The sequence below is a fragment of the Choloepus didactylus genome, chromosome 12, assembly GCF_015220235.1.
Source record: "Choloepus didactylus isolate mChoDid1 chromosome 12, mChoDid1.pri, whole genome shotgun sequence".
NCBI classification, from domain to species: domain Eukaryota; kingdom Metazoa; phylum Chordata; class Mammalia; order Pilosa; family Megalonychidae; genus Choloepus; species Choloepus didactylus.
The window spans coordinates 46,049,549-46,076,258 of record NC_051318.1 but is presented as its reverse complement, the minus strand read 5'-3'; the positions used below and the strand labels follow the sequence as shown (position 1 = coordinate 46,076,258).

Sequence of the window (26,710 nt, the reverse complement as noted above, 5' to 3'; positions counted from 1 at the left end):
TCGTGTGGTGATTACCAGCACCCAACCCCACTCCTGTGGCAGCAGCAAAGAGGCACGGTCTCTGGCATATCTTTCTGGCACAAGAGAAGGACATAAAAATCTGCTTTCCCAAGACGGGGGTGGTGGTGGTGGTGGTGGAGTAGAGGCCAATTGCTGATCACTGCTTTTGATTAGCGACTTTGGATCTCCTAGCGCCTGGCTCTGAGGGTGGCCATTGTTCCAACCCATGCCTGACAGAAGCAGTGGAGGAGACTTAAAGATGGTATGCTTCCCCAAAACTGTGGAGGACAGTTGAAGGGCTGCATTTGGCAAGAGCCAAGTCAAAAAAGCGCAGCTCGGGGGAGCCATTGAAGAAGCTCTTGGTGCCCTTCCTGCCCCTCCCTCAGTCCCACCCCAGGGCAGTTTGGAGCCTGCCATAGCTCCCTTTTGTAGGCCTGGCCTTGTTCTGGCTAGGAAAGAATGACTAGGGAAACTCCTTTCTGATGTTCCCCCACTCCCAGACTTTGCCCTCCAGGCAAAAGCAGCTTGACACAACAAAAGTAGTGGAAGAAATAATTGAGACAGACAGCCTGGGGCAAAGGTTTATCTGCTTTAAGTCCAGCAGTAGAACTCCGGGAAGAAGAAGGGCTCTCCCAGGGGAAGTACCAGGACATTCAAACTCCTATAAACAGGCAACTCCTAAGGCCCCTAGCAAGCAAAAGCCTAGGACAAGATACAAGCCCAGAAAAGACAGGGAGAATGCTGCACTTTGCATTCACCTTGGGCAGACCTTCCTGATAGGAAGGCTGATGGCCAAGAAAGTCTGTCATATCACCAGCTAGTTACAAACTATAAAACAAGGCTCCCAGGAAATAACTCCCAGAGTTAGCCTTTTTAAATATTCAAACATACAGTGTGCAACAAAAGATTACATGATAAACAAACAGGTAATGATGGCCCATCCAAAGGAAGAGAATAAAAATCCAGAAAGCATAATGAAGAAGACCAGACTGTGGACATACTGGACAAAGACTTAAAACAATGATCTTCAATATTGTGGCAACCCATGGCCTGAGCAAAACAGGCCTGCAGATCTTTGGTGCACAGCAGTCTGCATGACCTAGGCAGCTAAATGTTTAACCTACTGTCTTTCTAAGCCAGTAAAGAGAAAAAGGGTAAATTGACCTTAAAATGTAACTTTATGCAAGCAGACAGGAAGTGAGAGGCTCTTAGTCTCACAAAAAGAGCAAAATGTAATTGTTCAAGTACTATTCTAGTCCTTCCTGCACCACCCCCAAGGTCAAAGTAACCTGTTCCTGCATCTGTGCTCCCCCCACCCTTAGGAGGGCCTTTGTCTTAAACCCTTATAAAAGGCTTTCTGCCCTTTTTGCATTGCTCGGTCATCTTTCCTGTGAATGCGATGCCTGCCCAGTCTGAGAGAGCCACTATGATCTCTCCACAACTTCTCACCCTGTAAGTAAGCCCTAAATAAAGTCATGTATCAGAAAATGTTCATTGTCTTCTTTGGCCTTTGGACTGGCATGGCCATCTTGGGCTGCGACAAATATGTTCCAGGAGATGAAGGAAAATACAGAGAAAGAATTAAGGATTCTAAAAAACCAGAATGAACAATATGAGAATCTCAATAAAGAGATAGAAATTTTTAAAAAGAACCAAACAGAACTACTAGAGTTGAAGACCAAACTAGTAGTTCTGTTTGGTTCCTTTTAAAATAACAGAAATGAAAAATTCCAGGAGAGTTTCAACAGATGTTTGGAGCTGGCAGAAGAAAGAATCAGCAAACCTGAAGACAAGACAATTAAAATCAGTCAAGCTAAGGAGCAGAAAGAAATATGTACAAAGTGAAAATTTCACAATAAAAAATATATTTTTTTATTTAAAAAGTAAACATAGTCTAAGACTTCTGCGACACCAGCAGACAAACCAATAGACGCACAATGGGAGTCCCAGAAGGAGAAGAAAGACAGAAAGACACAGAATACTCAAAGAAATAATGACAGAAAACTTCCCAAACTTAGCAAAAGACATAAATATGCACATCCAAGAAGCCCAGAGGACACCAAACACAATAAACCTGAAGAAACATATGCCCAGTCACATACGGATCAAGCTGTTGAATGCAAAGAACGAGGAAGGAATTCTGAAAGTTTCAAGAGGAAAGCAGTGTGTTATGTACAAGGGAGTCCCACTTAGATTGAGTGCCAATTTCTCATCAGAAACCATGATGCAAGAAGGCAGTGGGTTGAAATACTTAAAATGCTGAAAGAAAATAATTGTCAACCAAGAATTTTGTATCTGGTGAGACTGTTTTTCAAAAATGAAGGCAGATTAAGAAATTCCCAGATAAACAAAAGCTGAGGGAGTTCTTCAACACTAGATCTGCCCTACAGACAATGTTAAAGGGTGTGCTTGAGGCTGAAAGAAGAGGACATTAGGCTGTGCACCAAAGTGGCATGAAGAAATAAAGAACTCCTATAAAAGAAACCATTTGAGTAGCTATCAATGCCAGTACTATTGTATTGTATCTTTTGGTATGTAATTCCACTTCTTATTTCCTATAGGCTCCAAAATGCAAATGTATAAAAAATAATAATAAATCTATGTTGTTGGACATACAATGTACAAAGATATAACTTGAAGTAAGTAAAACAAAAAGGTGGGGGTTGGAGTCATGTGGGAACAGTATATGCTTATGCTATTGAAGTTAAGTTGGTATCTAATCAACTATGATTGCTATATAGTTAGGCCGTTAAATCTAAGCCCCATTGTAATCACAAATAAGATATATGAAAAAACTATTTGGAAATGAGAAAGGATTCAAAATGATACAATACAAAAAAAAATCAAATAAATATGAAAGTAGCTATTAATGTAAGAATTCAGGGACAAAAAAGGCATTAGACATAAAAAGACCAAATAGCAAAACGGCAGAAGAAAGCCATCACTTATCAGTTAATTTAAATGTAAATGTATTAAATTCTCCAATTAAAAGTGAGAGATTGGCAGAATGGATAAAAAGATCATGACCCAATTATACTCTGTTTACAAGAGAAACTTAAATTCAAAGACACAAGTTGAGAGTGAAATGATGGAAAAATATATACCATGAAAACAGTAAACGAAAAGAGAACTGTCACAGCTATACTAATATCAGATAAAATAGATTGAAAGGTAAAAACAATTATGAAGGAAGAAAGGTCATTATATACTGATAAAGGGGTCAATTCAATAAGAAGACAAAAAATTATATGTGTGTTTGTGTGTATAATGTGTGTGTGTGTGTATCTATACCTATATCTATCTATCTATCTATATAGAAAACAGCTGAGCCCAAAATATGAAGCTAATATTAACAGATTTGAAGGGAGAAATGGATGGCTCTAATTAATAGTAGGAGATTTGAATTCACCACTTTCAATAATGGACAGAGCTTCTAGATAGAAGGCTGAAAAGGAAATGAAAGACTTAAACATTACTACAAATTGCTAGACCTAACATGTATAGAACATTTCACCCAACAGCAGCAGAATGCATGTTCTTCTAGAGTGTATATGCATCATTCTCCAGGATAGACCATTATGTTAGGTCACAAAACAGGTACCAATAAATTCTAATATATTGAAATCAAAAAATGCATTTTCTCCAACTACAATAGAATGAAGCTAGAAATCAATAACAGAGGGAAAATTGGAAAATTCACAAATATTGTATGTGGAAATTAAACAACACACCCTTAAACAATCAGTGGGTCAAAGAAGAAATCACAAGAAAATTAGGAAATATCATGAAGTGAACGAAAACAAAAACATAAAATAATAAAACTTGTGGGATGTAGAAAAGGCAGTTCTGAGAGAAAAATTTATAGCTCTAAATGCTTATGTTAAAAAAGAAGAAAGATCTCAAATCAGACCCTATCTCACAACTGGAAGATCTAGAAAAAGAAAAGCAAACTAAATCCAAATCAAGCAGAAGTAAGGAAATAACAAAGATTAGAGTGGATAAATGAAATAGAGTATGAACAAACCAAAGTTGGTTCTTGAAAAGATTGGTAAAATTGATAAACCTTTAGTTAGACTGACAGAGAAAAAAGAGAGGATGGAAATAACTAAAATCAGAAATGAAGGAAGGGACATTACTCCTAGCCCCATAGAAATATAAAGGATTACAAGAGGATACTATGAACAAAAGCATGTCAACAAATTAGATAACTTAGATGAAATCTAATCAATTAGTGTAATATACCAAATTAACAGAATGAAGGAAATAAAAACACATGATTATCTCAACTGACACAACATTGTACTGGAAGTTCTAGTTGGAGCAAGTAGGCAAGGAAAAGAAATAAAAGGCATCCCAAATCAGAAAGGAAGTAAAACCTTCCCTATTTGCAGATGACATGCTCCTTTATGTAAAAAGTCTAAGACAATCTACAACAAAGCTCTAGAGCAAATAAATGAATTCAGCAAATTCAATGGCGGGTCACAAGATCAGTAGTGAAAATTCAGCAAATTCAGTGGTGGGTTGCAAAAATCAGTAGTGTTCTTTACACTAGCAATGAACAATCTGAAGAGGAAATCAAAAAAAAATTCTATTCACAACAGTAATGAAAAACAAATATCTAGGACTAAATCTAACCAAAGGTGTAAAGGATTTCTATACACACACACAAAAAAAAAACTACAAAACATTGCTAAAAGAAATCAAAGAAGACCTAAATAAATGGAAGAACATTCTGTGTTCATGGATTAGAAGACTAAATGTTGTTAATATGTTAATTCTACCCAAAGCTATTTATAGACTCAAGGCAACTCCAATCAAAATTATAATAGTCTTATTTGCAAAAATGAAAAAGCCAATCATCAAATTTATATGGAATGGTAAGGGGCCCAGAGTAGCCAAAACATCTTGAAAAAGAACAACAAAATTGGAAAACTTACATGTCCCAATTTTAAAACATATTACAAAGCTACAGTAATCAAAGTTGCCTGGTACTGGCTCAAAGACAATCGAATCAAACAGAGAGGTCAGAAATAAAGCCTCTATGGCCAATTGATATTTGACAAGGGTGCTAATTTCGCTTAACTGGGAAAGACAGTTTTCAACAAATGGTGCTAAGAAAACTGGATATCCATAGATTTAAAAAATGAAGGTAGACCACTACCTCAAACCATACACAAAAATTAATCAAAATGGATCAAACATTTAAATATAAGAAGCAAACTATAAAACTCCTAGAAGAAAACATAGGGAAGTATCTTAGGTCCTTGTCCTCGGCAGTGGTGACAGAAAAGTTTTGTCCATGGTTAGTGGTAATGATAGCACAATATTGCGAATGTAATTAACACGACCGAATTATATATTGAATGTGGTAAAAGGGGAAAATTAAGGTTGTATATATGATACAAGAATAAAAATTTTTAATAACCCATAGAACTGTACAACACAAAGGGTAAACCCTACATAAACTATGGACTACATTAATAATCATAATATTGTTTCATCAACTGCAACAAAGGTATCACACTAATGCAAAGTGATAATAGGTAAAACGGTGATTGTGAGGTAGGGGTTACAGGAATTCTGAATTTGCTTGATTTTTCTGTAAACCTACAACTTCTCTAATTAAAAACAAAATCAATTTCTGCTTTAGAAGAGAGAAGAAGAAAAGGTGACCATTAATAGCTTTTCCTGAGAAGAACCAACGTCTTGGACAATAGCATGAAGCTTAGAAATACTAGACTTCTGATTTGTGGGAAGGAAGAGAAGAGAACCAAGGAAAATAATCTAATAATAAAATGCATCAAACTGAAACCAGATAGTTCCCGTAAATGTTATTCTCTGCCATACCTCCATCCTCCTCCACGTACAAAAATGTCGCTGTCTGCAAAAGTGTGTGTCAATTGTTCTAAGCTTCCACAGTTTGGGAGGCTTATTTCTAGCCTCATTTGAGGAAATAAAACAATCAATCTAGTTGTTTAAAAAAAAAAACAGTATTGAGAGGGTCATGAATAGGTGGGGAAAAAAATCAACAATTTGATGATTTGGTCAAAGTAACACCAGGCTGTTCTTTTGTTGATATTAAGAGCTTCTAGCCTGAGGATTCTCAACCTTCACTTCTATCAGAATCCCTTGGGATGCTCTTAAAGCAACTGGTGTACAAGCCCTACACCAGAGCTTCTGTTTCAGCTAGTCTGGTTAGGGCCTTGATATTAGTATTTTCTTAAAACATCCTTCTGTGATTTAAAAACGTAAACAGGGTTAATAATCTTCACTGTTTAAACCTATTCAAAGTAAACATAGGTCAATTATTTCGAAACAATTTTTTCTGATTACCAATTTTCCACATCCTTAGCTGTTCCCAGTCTTATTAGCATTCCACCAGACTGGTGCATGTACTCTGATAACGAAAACCTGTAGGAATGTCACATTATAAAACATTTAACAAAGTAACAAAATGGCATTTTTGCAAGCTGTGTCTCCAAGCAGCCAAAGATGATTACATAACAAATAAAGGCAAAAGATTAGTGATTAATCTGAAAAAGAATCTTCTGTATGTATAGAAATTATTTCCATAAAAAGTACTAGTTTCAAGTTATATGAAACAGAATTCATCTTCAGTCTCTAAGGAAGAAACTAACAACAGAAAAGAACTATATCATGCATTCGACCTTTAAAAAATAAAATGCATTTTTAACAAAAAGAGATATTATATTTAAGCTGTTTACAAAATAATTTTTAAACACTCAGGGAAAACATATTAACTGAATACCTACTAAAGTCCAGGTATAGTGTCTAGGTGTACATGGGATACAAAAGGGCACAAGACTGACCCTTTTACAAAAAAAATAAATAAATAAATAAAAAGGGGTTGTGGGGAAGGAGGGAGAAAAGGGAAATACAATCAGTTGGAAAAAATGAAGCAAATAAAAACAGTGAAGCAATTTGAAACTTACTGCTTGCAAACCTTACTACCTGAATGAAGTAATTATATCAAAAAACTCCGTTTGTTTTTGTTTTTGCTTTGTTGTTTGTTTGGTAATTAAACTGATGTGTTTGACACTATAGAACATCTTTAATGCTCTTACACTTAAGGGTAGTCAACAAAACAGAGTGTATAAAATAGGTAGTAAAATCCTGAGCAGCTTTAGTAGTAAAAAAAATGTTAACAGTAAGGGTTGTGTTATGTTTCTATTCCAAAGGACAAACTGATTATAACTCCCGCCCAGACTTGGAAGTTATTCATCCGACTGAAGGGGGAAATTGGTGAGCCTCGTCTGCCACAGCTGGGCAGATAACCAACAAATGGGCCCAGGAACAGGAGCAGAAGGAGCCAAGTTTCATGCCCGTTCCTTGGAGGTAAAAGAAAAACAAAGTGTTAACAACAGAAGCTTTTTATGACCAGAAATGCAAGAGTGCCTTTGTTATGAAACACAGGCTTTGATTTTCCGTTTCCATAACCTGTGATTGGTAAATTATTTTTACATTTATCTTAATGAGGTCCACCCTGATCTGAGATTTCAGGAGCTGTTTTCCTGCCCATGACACAAACAAAATATTCTTCTCCCCAATTCCATTTCTTCACTGACCTTGGGAAAGTAGAGCAAGAGAATAGTCATGTTACACATTAACTTATGTGTGTAAGATCGTGTGGGGAAATGGAGCAGTCAGGCTTTATTAAATCTGAGGAATTTTCCACCATGAGACCTGGCTCAATGTTGTTTAGTGACTTTTATTTGTACCTTGAAAAGTTACAAACACATACGCCCAAAAAGTAAGCATAGCGAGGTAAAAGTTCCCCCCAAATTGTAAATATATATTTGGCCTTGAACAACAATGCATCTCAAATCAAATTTGGACAAAAATCCACTTCTATGGGTGAATAAAAATTAATGGAATGTGATTCATTATGGGCATCAAACATTCAAATTAATAAAGACCATAGCCAAGTAGACACAATTATTGTATTCTTCAGTTTATTACCTGCACGCTGCGGTGAACAGAAGAATTTGGAATGTGTCCTTTTATTGCTGCCATGGCTGCTTGGAGTGCTGGCTTGGGAATTAAGGATTCATGCCTCTACATAATGATATATGATTAGCACTGTGAAAGTAATTGAACTCTACATTCTAGACAATCCCTTGCAGTGTCAGCAAGAAGCTGGAACAAACTGTGTCATTTAACAGAGTTATGCGGTAAGAGAGAAAAACCTCTGATCCCTGCACAATTAACTTCCTAATAATTTTTAGGCTTTTAAGATTAAATGAAGGAATTAATATAATAGAGCATGTAAATGTGCATCAGAGAAATAAAGCAATGCAAAGTCACTAAATAGGGTGGGAAATTTAAGGAAATTAACAATTGCACTCAAATATAATAAGAGACAGGTGTCAAGCAGTTAAAAGGATGATTGTTGTAACTGGAGCAGCTGAGGATGGTAAAAGCACAGCTGTTGCATAGATCAGTTACGTAGTAACAGAACACTTGTTTTGCTGTGTACTATTCTAAACTAAATTGTATCATTATATCACAACTAGCTCATAAAAAGTACCCTGGAAAGTGAGGTAATAATGATATTAAAATCTATTTTACATAATAAAATACTACAATTTGAATTATTTAATGTAACTTTATGCCTTCAAAATTTCAGCAAACTGGATTTACTGAATTTATAAAGCTTTTCAATTTTCTTCACCAAATGTATAAAATATCTCAAGAATTATTTTTAAGACAACAATAATACCATTGAATTCTATTGCACTAAATTCACAGTGATCAGATTTTGAAAGTAATATGTTCTCCTTGAAGTTCACAATTTCCAAACACTCCTTTTATTGTTGGAGTGTAGCTTTATCAAAATTCTATGTTTGGAACAGAGTAATGAGTTACATTTCAAGTGGTCCTATAAAATTTCATGAATGCTCTTTCTGGATAAGGATGGGAAATAAGTTTGTTTAGTTTTGGACTCAGGTTGACCTTTAGGGAAAAGAGGAAAGTGTTTTGTAATTATTTCATGTGAATTTTTTTTAATTGTTACAAGACCATCTAATATTCTAGTATACAATATAGAATATAGAACAAAAAGGGGGAAAATGTATCAAAATGGAGAAGTGATTATTTTTGTCTGCTTATGGTATTAATTTTTTTAAATTAGTCTATGAATGAAAGTGAATTCCAGACACTTTTCACAACTTCCTAAAAGAGTGTGAGTTTTCCTTGCAGGAAGAGGACTGAAGTTATTCAGTGAGTTTTCTGTTCATAATATATTTTTTGATAAATTATAAAATTTCTCTTTCAAATCTTAGCAGTCAACACCATCTCAAGTGAGTTTAATTCACATTGGCATGTGGATGCAGATGATTCTACCAAACAGGTGAATTGGAAATCAAAATATCCATATATTTGAACAGGTAAATTGATTTGAAAATTGATCACCAACACCATTCTTATGAAAGTTTCAAACTCCATTCTGCTCAGGATGTATTTAATACATGTTTGGTGGCTAGCTGAATACACATTTCTCACCCCAGCCATATTAAATTGACCAGACACAAACTCACTCCAGCAAAAACCAAAACAAATCTGGGGGTGGATGTATAAATCAATAGTCCTCTTTTAGATAGGGTCATGTGGCAATATCCACTAGATGTCCAAGTGTACATGTTTATATATGTTAATTGTGAGATCAGAGGGGATGTCTTGGCTAGGATATTAATTTGGAAATTATCAACACATATTTGGTACTTAAAGGAATGAAAATGTGTAAGATCCAGAAAGAGGAGACAAAGGTAGAGAAAGATCCAAATACCTCCAGTCCCCAGAAATGTCAAGACTATTGCTGTAAGGTGTTCTGTTTCTGCCCTTGTCAGAACCTCCTAATACCTTTCCAAATAGGATCAGCAACACAGAATGGGCTAGTCTTCAAGGGTCTTCCAGTAGCGACACAACATTCATTGATAACTGAGTAGGGGCAACTGTGGCTGAAAAATAATAACAGGCTAATAGTTTGAAGTTTCTGTCTTGGTGCTGCCAACATAGCCTTTGATTAGGAAACACCATGCCAGCTTATGGTAAATCTGAAGCCCAGTCTACAACCTAAGCAAGAGGAAACCTTTCCTCTGTGGAAACTCTCATGCTATGCACCATTCCTATAAATGTCTTAAAGTTCCTGGCAGCAATAGGATAAAATTATGAATGATAATGTTCATCTTTTGAGCCTCAACTTACATTCTATCTTCCCCACTTTCCTCTGGCCATTATTTTCCTTCTTTGATCAATATCAAATCTCATGAATGGATCTTAAGTTTATTCTGACATAGGTAATTTTCCTGAGGAATTTCGTTTTCAACAAAGATTGGGAAATTATGGTGACAATGAAAACATCAGAGGTGGAGAAGCCCTCAAGGGTAGAATTTCAAATAATTGCCTTTGGGAGAGATTAAGCAAAATGGAGAAGGGAGAAGAAACTAATGCTACCATTGGTAGCATTAACATTTTCAATGAAAAACATATTACGGAAGCACAGAATACAGATTTGGCTAAAATGCCTTATCTATCACATCCCCTTCCAGGATTACAGAGTCATAGCACTCTGACTCAACTAAGGGTAAAAATGAGGTGTCAAGCTTTTTCCCAACAAAATTGATTACTTTTTTAAAGAAATGAAAAGTGAGTCTCTTAGAGGGTAATAATAGCAATGATGATGCTTAAGGCTTGTTTTATATTTATGTACTTATTTTTCTTATTCTGAAAAAAAATTGAGATTACGTTTTAAATTGCTTTCAGGACTCTTGCTCTTAGGAAGAACAAAAGCCATACACACTAGAAAGCATGGAGATTTAAAAGTAGAGCAGAGGCCCATTATTTGAAACACAGTTCAAGGCAACACAGACAATAAGGCCATTTGTTGGGGTAAAATTTAACCAACCCTTTCAAGGTTGAAAGGGATCTTCAATCAAAATATTGCTCTTTCAACAGAGGAAGATGTTCTGCATTGAAGTGATTTAATAGTAAAACTGATCGAAATAGCTCTCACTGGGGAAACATCAGCTAAAACAAAAATAACAAGAAAAACCCACTACAATTTTGGTTAAGTAGATTGTTGAGCGGCATTCCAAACTTCAAAGTATATGACAGATTAGAGGATTTTTTTTAAAGTAAAGCAGATCCACTGGATAAATATAATACTTTATTAAAAGAATAATGTTATTCCTCACTCCTGTTTTGTTAAGTTTACTCATTTGGTACATAGTCCTCTCACCAGATTTTAGACTTCTCTTACATAAAATACAAATTAAAAGGCTCCATTTTTTTTTTTTTTGACACAAAAGCGTATTTACAATTTGCAGTAATGCATTTGTTACCGAAGTCACTGACCTGCCTTCAGAGCTGAGTCCCTTAATAAGTGTTCTCCTGCAGTAAAGTGGGTTATGGTGAATATGGTGTTAGCTTGTGCTTCCTTGGAAATGGAAAAAAAAAAATATCTGAATGTTGATATGATAGTTCATCCTGGTGAAGTGTCTTTCAGTGGTTCTATTTTGTTTTTGAAGCTTTTTACTGCTTTAGCCACAATCACACAGGTGTATGGAGGCTATTAAGCACCACACATTAAAGTCAATGGTGAGACTACTGTGTCTTAGATTCAAAATGAAAAACAACAAAATTATTACTTTGCCTCTACTGATTCAGGCTAGGAGCAAATCTGATTGGTGTACAAATCCCTCACAAAGAAATGTTAATAGGAGCCATAATTCTGATACTTTTTCAAATTGTGGGAAGCCGGTCAGAGGTCACACAACAAACCTAGCTCCATTACTAATTTCACACTTGGTTAGAACCACACAGTCAAGCATTTGCTGTATAAATCCAAAGCACAGCAGACAATTGTACAGATTCAGTGATTACCAAAAATGAATGTTGAGTTTTTATAATGATGAAAACTATGGAATATGAGGCTTTCTATCATAACAGTGTCACTTTTATCAAAGTATGGATTTATTGGATTTGATCATAATTTTATGTATGTAATGTGAAAAATCAGAGGCCAAAGTTTATATACCATCTGAATTTATAGAATTTTCCAGATAATTTTCTAAATGACTTTCTTTTGCCTGAAATATGAATTAAGGTAAAAGTATTCTCCTCTGTTTCTTTTCCTATCCTAATAGTCATAATTCTTCCTACAATTTGCTCTTCTTCATTTTGATAATGTAGATCTCTCCCAATTGTTAGGTTTTCTCCAATAATTTTATAATCCCTAATAAACTCTTGTGAAGCATGTACATACATATATGAGGCGTTCAACATTAGAAAAATGGAATGCATTATGAATAACTAACAACACATCCACTAATTGAACTTTTAAAGAGACATTACCAGTTTAGAGTTTCACTGGCTCAGGAAAAATGTGTAGTGAAAGGAAAAAAAAGGAATAAATTACCCAGAAAAAAATTTATTTGCTCATTGAAGGAAAACTAAGATGTTTTCAAACTAATTTTAGTGTGAGTTTCACTGGCCTTTTAAATGTTTTCAACTGATAAAAGGAAAACTTTTAACAACGTGACATTTAGCTTTATTGAGCAATTTGTGAATCTGGCAGCCTCCTATCCAAGAAATAGAGGGGAGCTCCACTGAGGTGGTGGAAAGGAGAAGCTCATATGGAGCAAATGGGGAAGTGTTCCAGTTTGCTAATGCTGCCATTATGCAAAATATCAGAAATAGATTGGCTTTATAAAGGGAGTTTATTTGGTTGCAAAGTTACAATCCTAAGGCCATAAGTGTCCAAACTAAGGCATCAACAATAAGGTACTTTCACAGAAGAATGGCCAATGGCATCTGGAAAACCTCTGTCAGCTGTGAAGGCACGTGGCTGGCATCTACTCTGGGGTTCTGGTTTCAAAATCACTTTCTCCACAATGTCTCTCTCAGCTTCTGTGCGTTCTTGGTTCTTTCTTCTGGGATGTTTCTCGCCAAGTGCCTTGGGGTCCTGTCTTAGCATATCCCGGGGCAAACTCTGGGCTTCATCTCTTAGCTTAACATCTCCAAATGTCCTTCTGTCTGCATCTCCAAGCTTCTCCAAGAATCGGCATCAGCAAGCATCTGGGCTTGTGTGGCTCTTTTTAAAGGACTCCAGTAAACTAATCGAGACCCATGCTGAATGGATGGGGCCACACCTCCATGGAAATAGTTCAATCAGAGTTATCATCTGCAGTTGGGTGAGTCACATCTCCATGGAAACACTCAATCAAAAGGTTCCAACCTAATCAAAACTAATACATCTACCCCCACAAGATTACATTAAAGAACATGGCTTTTTCTGGGGGACATCATATATTCAAACCCACACAGGAAGCAAGTGAAGAAATGTTCTGATTGGCTGACATTAAGCTTCCATTTTACACAGTGGGGGATCTTACAAAGTGGGATTAGATATGCATTCATTAGTATGGTATGCTTGTCCATTCTGATAAGCTATCTCTACTGGACTCAAACTACTTTTATCACCAGGCCCTGCTCATCTGTTTTCTCAGGAAACCCTTGTCAGTCAATCATTTTTGTCTTCAGGAAATGTCCTTTTCAAAACAGGAGTCTTCTTCCAGCAATGCCCAATACAAGAGGCCATTTTATTTCACTTATGACATAAAACATAACATTGGTGCACACACAGACACACACACATAGATTCATACATTTATCTTTTTGTCTATGCCTTTTTCTTAAGCCCTGACTCTTTTTCATGTTCACAAGCAAGATTCCACGGTGGCATGAATTTTCTAGTCCTAAGTTATGACTCGTGGATGGACTCATGACCACTTAGCATTTCACATTCTTTGCACAAGGAAGAATATATTCTAGATTAGATTAATGATCAAAGTCCTCTTTCCTGAGCTGGTACTTTCAGCTGTATCCCACCCATGGTATGAAGGGATGTTGTTAATGCCTATTTTAACAACAAAATGGAACTGTTTTAAAGAGAAAATCCTAGTTTAAAAAAAGTTTTACCCCCCTCAAAGTTAATTTTTACTGACTTGTGCATTTTTAAAGCTAGTTTCAAACTAAACCATTTACACAGGTGTAATCGGAATCATGATAATGCAGACACAACCATCGATCTGTTGAAAACATCCATGCTGTGAAATTAAAGGAGTATGACTTAAGTTGCTCAGTTTTCTACTTCATTTTATGTGTGTAGGTAGACATATAGTCTGTAGGCATATAAATTGTCCTCTCAATAAAAACACGTATGGTTGGAAAGTATCTTAAAAGTTAAGCAGTAAGTAGGGAAACTTATATGGCAAGCAAGATTGGCCACAAAGAAATGTGTAACTGCTTGAGTCCTATAAAATGGAACAAAATTCATTGGACTGGTAGAGTTTCCGAAAATGCTTTTTTAAAGAGATTTACTAGTGGACCCATTGCCTAGTTGCCTCAAATTGTGAAAACTTGCCTAGCCCACCCCAAGTCTCATAAAAAAAAAACATCTTTAAGATTTATGAATGTATTTTGAGCTGTTGCAACTGCCATATGATCTTTTATTTGTTAAATGAATATTCTAGTTATATTTAAGGTTCAGGCACTCAAAAGCAAAGGACAGTTTATTTATGAGCCATTTTCCATCACAATAAGATAAATATGAAGATGGGATTGAAACAATCCTTCATTACAGACTGTTCCCTTTCTTGTTTTTCCTCCCTTGCACTCCCCAGCTTGCTCTTTGGCCATGGCCATGTGTCATATCCCATCCTGCAGTCATATTATGATTTTACTACAGGTTTACTACTGCAACATATTTGATCTATATGCCTATTGTATTTATATTCCATATATTTTCATGAGAAATCAATGGTGCCTTTTTTTTTCCCCCAAAGGACTCTAGGAGGCTAAGAGTTTAAGGGAGGTTACAGTTCGCTTGGCAGTATCTACAACTAAAGCAGTTTAAAAATTTACAAAGCTTTCCATTTTCTTATTTTATAGGCATAGTTTATTTATTTATTATTTTATTAGAGAAGTTATCAGAAAATATAGAGTTCCCATATACCCCCGTTCTGGTTTGCTAAAGCTACCAGAATGCAGTATATCAGAAATGGGTTGGCTTTTGCAATGGGGTTTTTTTAGTTTGCAAATTTATTGTTCTAAGGCCATGAAAATGTTCAAATTAAGGCATCAAGAGGTAGATACCTTCTCTGAGAAAAGGCCAATGGCATCTGGGGTTCCTCTGTCACATGGGAAGGCACATGGCAATGTCTGCTTGTCCTTCTCCTGGGTTCTGGTTTCAAAATGGCCCTTTCTCTCTGAAAGTCTCTGGGCATGTCTCTCTAAGTGTCTCTGAGCTCTCTCAGTTTCATCTGTCTTTTATCCTCTCATAGAAGACTCCAGAATGGGGATGAATGGACTGGGTCACATCTCCATGGGAAACAACCTAATCGAAAGGTCCCACCCAAAAAAAGTCCGTCCCCACAAGACTGGATTAAAAGGATATGGCTTTTTTGGAGGGACATAACAGATTCAAACCAGCACATCTCCCCACTCCACCCCCACAGTTTTCCCTATTATTAGCACTTTGCATTTGTGTGATAACTTTGTTATAATTGATCAAGCAATATTATTATAATTATTATACAATTAGCTATAGTCTGGAGTTTACATTAGGGTTCACTGCTTGTGTTGTGCAGTACTATGACATTTTTAAAAAGTTTTTATTCTAGTAACATATATACAACCTAAAATTTCCCCTTTTAGCCACATTCAAATATATAATTCAGTAGCATTAATTGCATTCACAATGTTTTGCTACCATCACCACCATTTATTACCAAAACTCTTTCATCACCAAACAGAAACTCTGTACCAATTAACTGCTAACTCTTATCCCCACCCCAGCAACTGGTAACCTGTATTCTAGTTTCTGATGATAGACATAGTTTTTAAGTTCAGAGAGAAAATACTTTGTTTGATATAGTGTCTGCATAATAAATACAAGAGGATTATAAAAGAAATACTGATGAAGTCTCTTCAGCATGCATCTACTCCATTCTTTCAGCAGTAAGTCATAGAACCACCATTCTGATCTTGTTTAAACTAACTGGAAGCTTCACATGCTTTCTGACAATAGAAAGATCTTTGAAGATATCACCAAACAGTCAGATAAAGCCATGAAAGATATACAAAATTTAATCAGATTTCCACTTTCATATTTGTAAAAGTTGAATGGCTCTGAAGAGATGACAAGAATATGAAATGAATGCAGGACCCTCTCAATTTTGAAGGTCTTCATAATTTACAAAAGAGGCCATTTAAATATCAAGAGCCAAGGAAATGCAGAATCCAATCAAATAATATAGTATCTTGGGTATATGTTTCAGGTTTCCATGAATCAACCTGGAAAACAGACTTCTGGGCTGATAGGGTTATGTTCTTCTAAATACAAGAGATTAAAATGGGGCTTAGGGTGTCCAATCATTGTCATGAAAAGAGTCCAATGAGTACCTGTCAAAGGTCTCTGATCACTTCACATCATAAACAACTGAGAAGTTATCCCCCCAAATTGCCAGAATTGTTTTATTTATTTATTTATTTTTAGCAAATTAGATTCTTTTAAACCAGGGAAGATATAAAATGAAACACAGAAAGGCCTAAGAAAATCAAACTTGTAGTATGCATATTTTTGTAGTAAGATATATGGGCTTTTAATTTTTATTGTTTGTAATGTTCAAGAGAACGTGTCCTATTAGAATAACAAATTGCCTATGATTCCAATTTAAATGTATTACTGAATAATTGATTTCCACTTTTGATTTACAGTTGAAGAGTATAAACAAAGTGTTAATGAAAAGTATTGGAACATTTAATGGAACTTACAATCATATTAATAATTTTAATTTATTCAATTTTTATGTATTACTTGAGTATTTGGAAAATTGATCACTCAGAAAATTGAACTGCTTTAAAAAAGTACATTTGAATATATTAAATTTGTGAGTGTAATTTAAAATGTTTAATAGTATATAAGTTTGTAAATAGTATGAACATTAATCAAAGAACCTGTTCAAGTATTATTGAGGTAAGATTTTATAAGCCTAATGAAGAACTAAGTTTAAAAATTTGAAAACAAATTTGTAACTTCACTAAATGTAATATTAATTTTTATTAATTTTTAAACAAAAAATCTAGTCATTTGTATACAAAAAACACTGAAAAAATATTTTAAAACTCATATTCAAGAAAATGAAATTTTTAACTTTTTATTTTTAAATACTTTCAAACTTACAGAATAGTTACAAAAATAATACAAAACCCATACAGAGAACTTAACATAACCATAACCCCCAGATTATCAGATCCACCAATTTTAGATTTTGACACATTTGCTGCATCATTCTATCTATCTGTCTATCTATCTGTCTGTCTTTCTATTTATCAATCCATTTTCTAAACACTGTGAGTGTGGGTTGCTTACATCATATTCCTTGAACACTTAGTACTGCCATGTTCCTAAAAAACAAGTATATGCACTTATATAATCACCTTAAGTACAGTTATCAAGTTCAAGAAATTTAGCACTTATGTAAAGTCTGTATTCCAATTTTTTGTATGTCCCAATAATGTTCCTTTGAGCCTTTTCTCCACCCTTGCTAGAGCCCATCCAGAATCATGTATTGAAGTTAATTGCCATTATCTCTTTAGTTGCTCTTCCTCTTTTTTTAAAAATTGTGGGAACATACACACAACCTGAACTTTCCCATCTCAACCACTCCCAAGCATACCATTCAATGGCCTTAATCACACTTACATTATTGTGGTACCCTGGCACCTTCCATTACTAAAACTTTCCCATCTCCCCAAATAGAAACCCCACACCCATAATGCATTAACTCCCTATCCCCCCGTCCTCCACTCCTGGCTACGTGTTATCTAATTTCTGTTTCTATGACCTTGAATATTCTCCAATATTTTCTTTATAGTTACCACGGTTCTTAATTTTAATATCCTAAATCTATAACAATCTTGTTTGCTTTTATACTTACTTAACTTCAGTAGTATATGCACACTATGTTTCTATACCTCCTGTCCCCCAAACTTTATATAGTTCTTGTCAAAAATTACATGTTTATACATTATGAGTCCCAAATCACTGATTTATCATTTTATTTTATGCATCTGTCTTTTAGATCCTGCAAGAAGTAAAAAGTGGAGTTACAAACCAAAACTACAGTAGTATGGGCATGCATATTTCCCCATATCATTGCCCTCATCAGAGATCTTTATTTCTTCATGTGGCTTGGATATATTTTATATTGTCCTTTGCTTTCAACCTGTAGAAGTCTTTTTAATATCTCTTATAGGACCAGTCTGGTGGTGAAACTCTCTCAGCTTCTAATGTCTTACTCTCTCTTGCATTTTTGAAAGACAGTTTTGCCAGATATAGAATTCTTGGTTGGCAAGTTTTTGCTTTCACTACTTTAAATATGTCATCCCACTGCGTTCTTGCCTCTATGGTTTCTGAGGAGAAACTGGCATTTAATTTTATTATCTCTGACCTTTTCTCTCTTTCTTCTCCTTCTGAGGCTCACACAATGTATATACTGGTATGCTTGATGGTGTCCCATAGTTCCTCAGGCTCTGTTCCCATTTCTTCATTTGTTTTTTTGTTTTTTTTTTTTTTCCTATTCCTCAGACTGAATTATTTGAATTGTCTTATCTTCAAGTTCTCTAATTCTTTTTTTTCTGCCAGCTTCCATCTGCTTTTGAACCCCTCAACGGAATTTTCAATTTCTGTTCCTGTCATATTCAGCTCTGTTAGGCTGTGATATTCAGGTCTGTTAGGTTCCTTTTCATAATTTTCATCTCTCTGTTGATATTTTCTTTGTGTCTATCTATCAGTTTCCTTATTTCTTTTACTTCTTTGTATTTTCCTTTAGGTCTTTGAGCATATTCGGGACCATTTTTTAAAGTCTTTTTCTGGTATATCCCAAGTCTGGTCCCCTTCATTGATGGTTTCCATTGCTCTACTCTTCTCCTTTGCTTGGGCCATCACTTCATGTTTCTTTGTATGTTTTATAACTCTTTGTTCACACCTGGACATTTTAATATTTTAATGTTTCTTTGCTTGAATTTAGACTCTGAGGTGCCTATTCCTTAAGCTTGTATCTGGCTAATGTCATGACAGAGTTCATTTGAATGCCAGGAACTAAGAGAGAGTAGGGTGAAGGAAAAAAAGAAAATACCAGTGTGAGTGCTGTCCTTCAGGGATTATCCATATGATGAGTATAGAGAATAACTCTGGGCCAATGCCTAGGACCTCCCTGATCCTTTCTGGGCTATTATCCCGTCTTGGCCATGCATGTGTGGCCCTGGAATTCGTGTGTTTACACAGTTGTGAATGCCCCTTCTTCCCTAGAAAACAGTTTCCTTGTGGTCCTGGGCACTGCGCTATATGTCCGACAGCCAGTGATTAAATGACTTGACTGCTCTCCCACAGCATTCTATAGGAGAGCTCTGTGAGCTGCCTTCTACATGCAGGGCAAGTTCTGGCTCAGTAAGTCTTTCAGCCACCACCAGACAGATCAGGCCAGACACATATACTCCCAGTTTTGCATGAGGGTTATTCTGCTCCCTCTGGAACCAGGACCAGGGATCTGTATTGGGAGTGTGGGCTGGCTCAGCACTAAGCCAGCGAGGGGTGGAAGAGAGACCGGCCAGGGTGCCAGGATATCCTGCTGCTTTTAAGTAGCTTTTCTCTTGATTCAGCACTCACCCTAATTCCTGCTGTTCTTTAACTCAAGAGAATGAATTTTAGGAAAAAAAATGCTTTGGATTTTTTTCCTTATGATTGCTCTTATGCCAGGACTACATAACAAAAAAATATGAACAAGAATTTTTAGCAATTTGACTCTAAAATAAATAGACTGCTGTGTTATAATGAACGAGAGAGGTTGCTTGACTCTCTTCTCTTTTTTCTCTTGAATTCAGTCAAATTTAATTGTATGGATAGATATGCCTGAAGCCATTAGTTAAATGGTTTGGTTTACTATAATTCCTACTCCTATGTCACTTAAAATGTAGTAAATACAAATTTTGGAAATTATAAATATGTACATAGTTGAAGCCCTCTCATTCACTATGTTTAGGATGGAAGTTTATCAATCAACTAATGCAAAAAAAACCTAAAGCGAATAATCATTATAAGTAATCAAATTTCATTTTAACATAAAATGTGCACACATGTATTTGCCTTTCTTTAGATGTGGGTTTGAGGCCTTTGCTTTGATTAGTAGTTAACAGATTAGTATTTTCCACACACAAAAATGCATTATGTAAAATTACCAGTTTTATTTCTCTAAAGTGGTCCAAGAATATAAAGATGCTAGCAAAACAATTGGAATACAAAATTCTCGGCTAATATTCTTATCTCGGCTGTTCGCAGTTCTTGCTCTAGTCTTTTCACAGTAGTCAACATGGTTTTCATAGAAACAAAAGTAGGTCTTCTCCTAAATCTAGATACATATCTAGATGCATACACACACACACACACACACACACACACACACACACCATGACATAATAAATGTGTATATTTTTAAATTCTAATGACAGTCATCTTCTTATTTCTGTCCCCATTCAATACCATAAATGAGTTATTTATAGTTTAATTTGTCTAAACTACTTTCATCCCATTTAAGTGTTTGATGTGTTCAGCAAATCTGCAAGAACCAAAAAGAAAGAAAAAGGTACCACATGAGTTTAAGCTTCACTATTTTTGAATGATATTATAATGGACAAAAGCAAATATCATATATATGTGTGTGACATGCAGGAGCCAGTTCATACAGGCTTGCAAGAATTGATTTCTAAATTTCAGGAAGTTTGCAAGCCACTTGTTAATCACAGTCAATATTAAAATTTAAATTATATAAACTTAAATTATATTAAAAGCAAAAGTATAAGGTATTCAAAATTGAAAAGTTTTAAATTAAAACCTCAATGGAGTACAATTTATTTGATTAATAAACATATTAATGCATTTTACTATGGTCTATGCTTCTGAGGTTATTTACATTTATTTGTAAGATGGAAATATCCCATTATGATGTCCTACTGAGCATCTCTTCCCAACCCCGTGTTCAGTGATGTGTTCATGGTTTGAAATGAGCCCTGGTGAGAGTATTTATACCACGGAAATCAGCAAATGCAACAAATCAGGTTTGGATTTTTTTTTTTTTTTTAATTTGGGTGAGGTTGTTGCGAGGGTGGGGAGAAGAGCCAGCTGTTAAATATTTACCAGCATACCACTGTGTATACGGTGAGTTACAAAAATAAATAGTACAAATATATTTTGGTTTGTCCTTAATGTATTGAAAGTAATTTTTGGACACTGAACCTTCAAAATGTTCCTGTAGGTCGTTTCTAAATGTTTTACCCTATTGTAGTCAAGAAGAAAGGAAAATACTTGGGCAGACTCAATGAGAAATCAATAAAACACCCTGCCTTCCAGTTCAGACTTAACCCATTAAATTGCATTCCATTAACTGTAAAAAATAACTATCAGAATATATTTTCAATTGTTGGAAGAGAGACTGAATGACTTCATGTTCCAGTCTATGTACATTAAAGCAACTTTTACAAATAGAATTGAGAAACTTCCCACAAGAACACAAACCAAAATGGACATGATACAAGTGTAAGAAATAACTGTCTCTCCTCAACACTAGCCAGCCTAACACTTGTGTACCAGTCAGTTTTGTTTCTTAGAATACTTGATTAACCTGTTGGGATCTAGATTTTTCCTAGGCTGACTGGAATAATGTATGGAAAATTTTGCATATAAATGTTCAATTGATAGATGGTAGCTAGAGAGAGAAAGAGAGAGAGAGAGAGAGAGAGAGAGAGATGTATTGATTATTAGTCACCAGGTATGGTTGTAAGTGGTTTACATGTATGAATTCAACTTAACCTTCATGACAACCCCATGAGATAGTAATATAATCTAGCATTCTCCACTTGACACATGTGAAAACTCTGGAACACAGAAGATAAGTACGTTTCCTGAAATTAATCAGCTAAAAAGTGGCAGAGTTGGAATGTAAACCTAGACAATGTGGCTTGACTCATTCATTTAACCATTATACTATAGACATTTTACTTAAAAAATATGTTTTACAGCCATTGCTAAATATCATAAAGCTTCAACAAAGATACTTTACTTTTCAAAACTTTTGGAATTAAGATTTGTGTTTTAGTCAAATTAACATGTTAAATTGGCCTCAATGGAGTCCAGTTTTATTCAGATTATACAAACAAAATTAAAAGAATCTGAAAACCAACAGCCTAGACACTGTGGCATTCAAAGAAAATTAAATATATAATGAATCTGCTAGTTAATGTGTTACAGCTAAAAGCTGAAAATTCAGCAAAAATGCTTTTCAAATGTGCAGTTTTAAAAATTTATAGGTATACCATTTTGCACATCAAAACCTTTACAAACAGTCTAATATTCTTCTTTTAATAATAGGAGTTATTTGAGAAAAACCTTGCAGGCTGGATAAGACCATGGAAAAAATAAATTCAAAGTTTATTTTGCACTACATAAGAACTCCTCATAAAAAAATAAAGTCTAACCTCTCTAGGAGTATGCTACCATTGGGAAAGCATCCACATAAGTTGCTTGTGGCCAAAAATCCAGAGTCTTTGACCCGCACTCAAAGGTTTCTATCCTGGAAATACTGTGATTTAATGAAGTGGCTTCTCTACTTAAGCTTAGCAGCAGAGTACAGGAAAAAATCCCATTGAGCTCTTCCACTGCCATTTTAAATCCAGCTCCATAAAACGCTCCTCTGCAGCCACTACCCGGTTTCGGTCCGTGAGCCAGCACCTCCCTGCCTACAACTCCACCACCATGGAAGACACGAAGAGGAATTTGCACAGCGATCCAAGATTAATGCAAGCAAGAATCAGCAGGATGATGAAAACGTTTATTGGAGGCTTGAGCTGGGATACAAGCAAGAAAGATCTGTCTCGACTGCACAATTAAAACAGATCCAGTCCCTGAAAGAGCAAGAGGATTTGGATTTGTGCTTTTCAAAGATGCTGCTAGTGCTTTTCAAAGATTTGGAACTGAAAGAACAAAATCTGGATGGCAAATTCATAGACCCCAAAAGGGTGAAGGCTTTAAAAGAGAAAGAACCCCCCCCCCAAAAAGTTTTTGTGGGTGGTTGAGCCCAGGTACTTCTGAAGGGTGAATAAAAGAATATGTGGGAGCATTTGGAGAGATTGAAAATATTGAACTTCCCATGGATACAAAAACAAATGAAACAAGAGGATTTTGTTTTATCACAGATGAAGAACCAGTAAAGAAATTATTAGAAAGCAGACGTCATGAAATCTGATGCCACTAATTGTAAGATGCAACACTGGCTCATGTATAGCTAATAAAGAAAACAAAAATCTGCCAATTAAACTATGACACAATGCTTTCTTACCACTTAGAATTTTTATTTCATACTTGAAAAAAATTTATTCAAATATGCATATAGTGCTTTTTCATATATTAGTCTTTTGTACTCATAAAAAAAGGACACTAGAATAAAAATGAATAGATTGAGGTACTTCAAAACTTCTTCAGATACTCTTACTCTTTTGAATCACTTCCAACTCCAAGTTATTGATATGTATGTTTCCCCATAAAATATCATCCTCTGTGTCATCCAGAGCATAGGTGAAGCTTTTAAAAAGATGCCCCAATATTGTCTTTGGGGTCTTCTTCCATGTCTTCCATGTCTCTAACATTCTGCAAGTTTTGATGCCAACACTTTGTTGAGCTTAATCAATATAGACAATGGAAAGTTTCAGGTAAAAATTAAGATTCACAAACCTTCCTTTAAAGGTCCTCAAACAGTTTATGATTAAAATATTAAAGGCTGCAATTGTCCCATCATGCAGCCAGAAACAATAGCCACAGTAGAGCATATGCAGGTGATAACACATTCTCACTTCCACCTGGTCAGAGTCCATGTTAAGATTCCATCAATTTTAAGACCTATTCCAATTTCAGAAAAGTTAAAAGGTGGAAAGTGTGCAGCTTAGAATCAATAAAATTAAACATTTGAGCTGTTCCAAGTTATCTCAGACGAACCAAATGAGTAGTTTTGACACAAAGTGAAACAACTGCTGATTTATTTAATCTATCTAAGTGACTTTTCCTTTCATAAGAATACCAACCTTCTTCCCTTCAAATTCCATTATGTTGCCCTCTGTGGCTGGGTCTATAAAGATTACAATGTCAGCAAAGTTGTTTTCCCAATTTCTCCTCCCTGGGGAGATAATGCACTTTGTAAACCCTCTCTTCATTGCTCAGTAAAGAAACCAATTTTTTAAATACCAAGTAGTAAAAATCATAATAAAATACTATCCAATTTAAATTTGAAGAGTCCAGGTCCACAATCCTGTCTCCAAGACCTTAGGACAGATGTGTGTCAGAATTAATAATTATTTTTTATTCTAACAAGGAAACATTGTGCATGTATCATATCCCATGTAACCTCCATGGTGTCTAGGGCAGCACCCTGTTATCAAGTAATTAATATTTCTATGGTGAAATGTGTGAATAATCCTACTAATTGGGATAAATAAAGACTATAACTGGCCTTACTTAAATTCAAGCTGGATTTTGTCACCAAATGAGATCAGATCAGGTCAGTTTCACCACCAAGTGAGTTACACGGATCTTTTGGTTTTCAAATCTAAAGCAATACAGTATTGCATACATGAGATTGTAGACATACATTAGGCATAAAGTATCTAGGTTTTGCATAGAGTTTTAGTTGTTCGCTAGAAGCTGAATGATATTTTAGAAGTATGACTAAAGTGGCAGATTTTCTTAGTTCTCAAGTAATCGCAACACATTTGAAGAAATGGACTATATCCATGCTTAATGTTGGTTGTGTTGCTCTGAAAAATCTCCTCCTACATTATCTTCTTCCTCCACAAATTTCTCCATCTCAGTAAATAGTATCACAAGCCACCCAATTGCTCAAGCCAAAAACCTTGTCCTTGATTCCTTTCCCGGTCCCCCTCAGATGTAAGTCTTACCAGCTCTACTTCCAAAATATGCCCTGTGCCAGTCTGGATATACCATGTCCCCCCAAAAGCCATATTCTTTCATGCAAGCTTGTGGGGACAGACATATTAGTGTTGATTAGGTTGGAATCTTTTGATTGTTTTCCTGGAGATGTGACTCAATCAACTGCGGGTGAAATGTTTGATTAAATTATTTCCATGGAGATATGGACCCTGCCCATTCAGGATGGACTTGATGTAATCACTGGAGTTCTATAAAAGAGCTCACAAACAGAAGGAGCTCAGAGCAGCTGAGAGGGACATTTTGGAGAGAAGCTAAGAGCTGATACTGTCACTGACACTTGGAGATGCTTGGAGATGCTTGGAGATATTTGGAGATGTTAGCTCAGAATTTGCTTAGGAGAAGCTAAGAGAGGAACCCAACACTTAGATGCACAGGAGCTGAAGAAGCTAAGTGAGACCCAGAGATATTTTGGAGAATGCCGTTTTGTAACGCAACCTGGGAGCAAAGGAACAGCAGATGCCAGCCACGTGCCTTCCCAGCTGACAGAGGTGTTCTGGATGCCATGTTCTGGATGATACCAGTGAAGGTATCATCTTGTTGATGCCTTAGTTTGGACACTTTTATGACCTCAGAACTGTAAATTTGTAACTTAATAAATCCCCTTTACAAAAGCCAATCCATTTCTGGTACTTTGCTAATGGTAGCATTAGCAAAACGGAACATGCCCTATTGGAGAATACATGTTATAGGGCTCTAACATCCACTCTCTTTATCGCCACAGCTACACCCTAAACCAAACTACATCGTGTCTTCTTTGGATTAAAATAACTTCTAAGTGGTCTCCTGTTTCTACTCTTAGCCCCCTGCAGCCATTCTCCATGAAGCAACCAGAGTGATCTTTAAATCATAAATCAGAAAGTTGTATTCCCCTGCTTCAAAAACCCCAAATCTTACCATTGCCAACAAGGTTTTCCATGACCGGGACCTCCCTCCTCCCAGTCTCCCTTCAATTTACTGTGCTTTATTTAGCCTCACCAGCTTTCTTTTCTCTTCTGCAAATAAGCAAGTTCTTTCCTGTCTTAGAGTCTTTTGCATTTGCAGCTTCCCCTGCCTGGCTACTTCTTGTCCTTTATCTGTCAACTCAGATGTCAATTATTCAGCAAGCCAGGACTTCCCTGGTCCCCCAATCTGCAGTAGATATAACCCCCAGTCACTGAACGTATGACCCTGGTTGAATTTCTTCAAAGAACTTATCATTATCTGAAGTTATCTTGGTCAATCATTTGTTTACTTATTTATTGTCTGTTCCCACCTTCTGGAATGTAAGTTCCATACAAGCAAGGACTGTTCACCATTGTATCTCCACTACCCAGACCATTGTCTGACTTATAACAGAGGCTCAATAAGTATGTTCTGAATGAATGAATGAAATCCAAGTAATTGATAGCTTTCCATGTTAATGCTATCATGGCAGTCATTCAAGTTACTAGTATTCCTGGTTCATCTAGGCTATGCTCACACAAATTAGAGTAGACCACGGACATTTCAGAGAATGATAATGTGTCCAGAAGAGCAGAGTATGGGATATTTTTGGTTAATTTGTTATTTTGGCTACCTAAATCACTACTATGCTTCTGT

General features: G+C 35.7%; 1 pseudogene; it reads left to right on the top strand.

The window, feature by feature from the left end:
* The first annotated feature begins 226 nt into the window (after positions 1–226).
* Positions 227–23,378, top strand: LOC119506824 (annotated as a pseudogene).
* Positions 23,379–26,710: the final 3,332 nt, after the last annotated feature.